Source organism: Capsicum annuum, chromosome 7 (genome assembly GCF_002878395.1).
Source record: "Capsicum annuum cultivar UCD-10X-F1 chromosome 7, UCD10Xv1.1, whole genome shotgun sequence".
NCBI classification, from domain to species: Eukaryota; Viridiplantae; Streptophyta; class Magnoliopsida; order Solanales; family Solanaceae; genus Capsicum; species Capsicum annuum.
This window is the reverse complement of record NC_061117.1, coordinates 38,497,277-38,502,646: the sequence shown is the minus strand read 5'-3', so window position 1 is coordinate 38,502,646 and position 5,370 is coordinate 38,497,277. Positions and strand designations below refer to the sequence as shown.

General features: G+C 30.3%; 1 long non-coding RNA gene across 1 annotated transcript; it reads left to right on the top strand.

Annotated features, from left to right (window-relative positions):
- The first annotated feature begins 681 nt into the window (after positions 1-681).
- On the top strand, positions 682-4,236 carry LOC124885567. Its single transcript, XR_007042711.1, has 3 exons — positions 682-2,943; positions 3,563-3,628; positions 3,998-4,236. It is a non-coding gene; the product is annotated as an uncharacterized LOC124885567 (long non-coding RNA).
- Positions 4,237-5,370: the final 1,134 nt, after the last annotated feature.

The window sequence follows — 5,370 nt, the reverse complement described above, 5'->3', positions numbered from 1 at the left end:
AATAATGAAGCGGTCTTTGTCCGAGGTTCCCTCAGGCACCTCAGGAGCATCTTTGCTAGTGAACCGTTGCAGACATAAAGTGGTGAGGTAAAAGAACATCTTTTGCTGCCACCGCTTAAAGTCAATGCCCAAAAATTTTTCGGGCTTCTCCGCCGGTGCCATTGTTGGCGGAGCATTTGTGCGACTTGATGTGGCAATATTAGTTTCCCCCATATACATTTTTGTATCCATCATTTGACTTTTGTTAGTCATCTTTCCTGTCAACGTAAGACAGAAAAAATTTAGTATTTTCAGAATACTACTTATAAAGTTAAATAACTTTTCAACTTTTCTTCTTGTTTCTAATTAACGATGAAGTTTTTATAACTTCAAATCGTCAACCTCGTGAACTTTAACTTGTGATGAAGATTTTATGTCTTCTAATCACTAGTTAAATTCAAGCGCAGTAGAAAACTTAAAGCTTTAATCTCCAAAAATAAGTTATACAGATTCTGTAAATTTATTACTTAAGATTGTTATTTCCTTCTACGAGTACGTTGAATCTGTATATGCAGAACAACAACTTCAAAAAAAAATTCAAGTATAAAAAAAAACAATGAAGTATATCAAATACCCTCAACACAAGATCAAAATGACCTTTTCAAGAGGTGTATTTTATTCTTTCAGAAAGTAGATAAAACAGAAATGAATAAGGACAAGTCGTCCGAATTCACGAACTTTCCTTAAGGAATAATTTCTCTCACTGTATCTGAGGTTATGGAATCTTCCTCCCAGGATAAAATGGCCTTCAATCCGACTATAGCGGTGCCTCAAATAGGCGAATTCTTCGAATGCATAAAACGTTTTGATTGATCACACAGAATATTTGTAAAGAAAAGAAGAGAGCTTTTATTCTAAAAATTTCATATCAAAACCTGTGAAGGAAAGCAGGTTTATATATCCTAGCAGATGCCTCTTCGAAAAGGTGGCATTGGTTCACTTAAATAGTGTAATATTTCTGAAAATGCATGTCTGCAGCATTTTTGCTGAAGCAGTATACCATTTCACCAAACAGTGCACCTGTTCGAAACAGTGAATCACTTCATTGAAGGATTACATCTGTTCAGTCGAAACAGAAATACTATATCAGTTCAGTGCATGCATCAGTTCAATCGAAAAGAAAGAGTGCATCAGTTCAGAAACAGCGCATCAGTTCAGTCGAAACAGTGCATCAGTTCTATCGAAATATTGCATCTGTTACTGTTACTACATGCATATAAATGGAGTATTGATCAAATTTTGTTAAATAAAGTTTGTCCAAAAAGATAGATCTCACCGATCGATCATTTTCCAAATCCAAATCCAAATTTGAATCTGAAGCCGAGCGAGCGATGATGACGATGGCACGAGGCATCTCTTATTTCTTGCCTCACTTATCATATGGAGCAATTATTCATCATTATAAACACTCCAAAGTTTTCTTCTCCCACCATTGTGTGAGAATTAGTGAACTTTCCAATTTTGGGAGTACACTTTCCAAATTGGTGTCTCTTCTTCTCCACCATTTTTTCTCCATTTCCATTCACACTTCTATGAACCCAATCGAATGGAAATTATCGGATGCTTGACATTTTATGAAAGGTATTTTTCATCCCTGTTAAATGTTCTTATAAATGTCAACCTTCTAGCTTCTTGTAGAAAATATTTAAGACTAATGCAAACAGACAGATCTAACTTATGTTAAGTTTATAGTGATATTCGACCAGCGCTATTCAATGTTCACCCTAAAAATTGTCTTAAACTATCACATTTGTTTATAGTGAAGCTCTTCGATGTTAACAATCTGTATAATTAGTTTGCCTTTATTGTGTTGAATATACTTCCATTATGAATTTTATACTCTGATCTGATCTGATGATTATATTTGGTTAACTAACTCTAATGTTTGCTTATCAGCACTCTGTTTATACATGCCCGACTCAAAATCTGAAGTTAATTTGTGTCTTGTCGAGATAAAACTTTAATTAGTCTCTAGGACCAATTAGTCTCTAGGACACTTCACTTTCAGCCAATGTTGGTCTTCTGAATGAGGGAGTTGAGTCACAAGGTTTACAATATTAAAATGAAAAACTTTGATGATTATTAAAGTTAAATGTTTAAATTTTCACTCAAAATGGCAGCCTTCATTCGAGAATAGAATTTAATGAGTTTTGATTACTTGGACTCTAAAATCCAAATATTATCATTCCTAAGATTTAATTTATATTTGGATACCTGCTAGACTAAATTGGACATAAGGTACATAAATACGCCAACATTGTTGAATTATGGGTTTTTTTTGCTACTTGTAGATGGAAGTGGACAACATTTTAACAAGAAACACAAGAACTAGAGTTTAAAAATGTGGTGTTGCTTTACATTTAATCTTCAAGTGAGTGATGACTTTAATTATATTTTTTAATGTAGACAAGTAAATCAATGAAATTTATTGTCCGAAAGTACAATGAACTAATAGGAAGTAAGGTACTTTTAATTGCCTGTGAAGTGCCTTAATTTGTAGTAGATTTAAATGCAAAAAAGAAAGTGTTGCTGGTACATAAAACTCTCAAGGGATCATTTGATTGGGAACAAATTATTTCGGGATTGACAAAAGAGTTCTTCAATCTTCTTCATTGTGATTCTGTTATAATATGTGGACTGTCCAGAGGGATTTGCCTGTAAGTATGTTATTTTAGGCTTGCAGTGTTGCTTCCTTTTTCTTTCAATGATGAAAATTGTATACAAACATAATTGAAAAGCTCTGCGGCATGTATGGTGTAACAAAAAAGTAAATTATTACAAAATAATTGGAGAACATACAACAAATGTTTTTGTTTCGTTAAGATTGTCAATCCTAATGTCTTCTTCATATACAGGAAGAACGCTATGGATGCAAGTACATCGTTGATGGTGAATGGATATGCAGTAAGTTTCACTTGGTTGTACAGAGAGAGGTGCCATGCCTTTCTTCTGTCATTTTGTCCTGCCTATGTCCTTTTTTATTCCAACAAAGATCTTTTAGAAATAGCTTCTCAACTAGATAAGGTAGGGGTAAAGTCTATGTACACTCTGTCCTCCTCAGACCCCACTCGTAAGATTTAAGATTATGCTGAGTTTGTTATTGTTGTTGTTTCATTTGTTGGAATTTATTTTCATACTCTTGTTGAAATGTCTTTTTTCGAGGTTTATTATTTTATTGGGATAACAAATTTACCTTGTACAAGTCTGTTTTAATGCTTAGTTTACCTTACAATTCTCGGTTCTCTATGAAAACAACACTCTAGGAAGTTGGATGTTTATAATATGCAAGCACCATTTTCACTATTCTGGTTTTTTTTTGTAGATGGGTTATCTTTTAACTCTTTATCGTACTGTAAAAACTTGTGTTTCTCTGTTGTGCTCTCAAGTGAAAGATATAATTTAGCCTTGATAATATAGTTTTGCTGTTGTCTTGAGTTGATGTTGTAGATACATTATAGTTATTGTTGAGTACTTTAAACACATTATTGCTATTGAAGAATTTTCTACTGTTATTTTTTTACAGTTGGAAGTCTCTTTGATTGTTGTTATTGGATGCAGTTAAAGCCATTTTTTCCTGCTCTTTTTTAGGGTATGTGGAAAACATTTTTGCTAGCTATTTTAGATTAATTCATATGTTTATTATCTTTTTGTGGTACCGCCAATTACCAAGTTATCTCATTACTGATAATTTACTCTTTAGTTATTTAAAAACAGTAATGTCCATTGCAACTTGAATGTTCTCATATGAAAAGAATTACATAGCTTGAACATGATAGACTCCCATGTTAAATGACTATTTTATATAAATTTCAACAATTATATATATTTTTTCAACTGTTAAAAGTATCATAGTCGCAATTTAAAACTTAAAATTTTTACACTATTTATTTGGAGATATGGACTGCTATTATTTGATCGTTCTATACTGACATTTGATCACTAAGTTATAATTTTACAGGTGTTTACGAGTCAGAAAAAGAATAATCACAATGCACAAAAGGTGTCAACTCTACTAATCCAGAAATAGTATGCAAAATGTAGTACTCTCTTGTACACAAATGACGACTACTGCGTTTAAATAGTATGATATTCTCATGGTTTGTATAAAACACTCATTTGACAACCGTACTACATTCAAGAACGTCATATTGTGTACGAAAATTACTTATATGCATCAATTTTCTTTTTCTTTTGTAATTTCATGTCAAAACATAGTTAATATCAGTATGATAAATATGAATCTTCTTATAGCAATTCAGTCACACTATTAGAGAAACAACTTACGAACAAAACATATGTAAACTAATAAGGCATGAACAAGTATTGCTTTTGAATTATCATGTTGTTATTATCTTTGCGGATGTAATTTCAAATAGGGAGAAAAATATATTTTTCCTCTGAGTGTTTTGAATATATACGGAGATTTGTAGGTGATCTATATAATTTTTTACTTTTTATTAAAATATGACTGAATTGTGTTTCTATGTGCATAAGTTATATAGTTTTTTAATCCAATATGTAAATCTTTTTATTGGTCAAACCTTAGATGCAGCTAAATATTAATTATAAATTAAATTACGTTAGAACTTAAAAATATTGGGCTCGTGCATAGCACGGAAAAATATTATCTAGTTACTATATATAAGAGAGAACGAAAGTTTTTGTAGTCCTCACATCATAAGTTGATTGCGTAAAATTTTACATGTGGCTATTACTTTGTCATTATTATTCACATATGGATCATTATAATTGGTCAATATCTCTTTTTTCTTTTTATTATATTATTTTTTTTCATCTTAAATTATTTATCACATTTCAATTGGATAAAATTATGAACTTTAATCAATATTTTAAAAAAGACACACCAACTTCAATTTTTCATATACTTTTGAGTATCTAATTTTTAATTTTAAAATATTGAATTAATTAAACATAATTTACTTGAGAACTTATTATAAACACGTAAATAATAATTTTGTCATTCAATTTATATCTTAATATAGATTTAGTTATTGATATAAAATATTATTTTTATAATATTATTTATGGGTTATTGATGTTATTTAAAATTTGATAGTTTAGATTTTTATCTATCGATTAGCCATACAATTTATTATTTTTCCTCCTGTAATTTATGACGTACACGTAGACAAATATAAGTAATTAACAAAAAATTTATTTAAGGTAGGATTAAGTTTGTTAGAAGAGTAAGCACAACTAATATAAATACTTTTAAAAGGTTTCAAATTAAATTATAGTTATTTCATCTCAATCGAAAAATAAATTTTAGAATATAATTAATGAATCTAATTTTATGTGTGTGCACTTTTT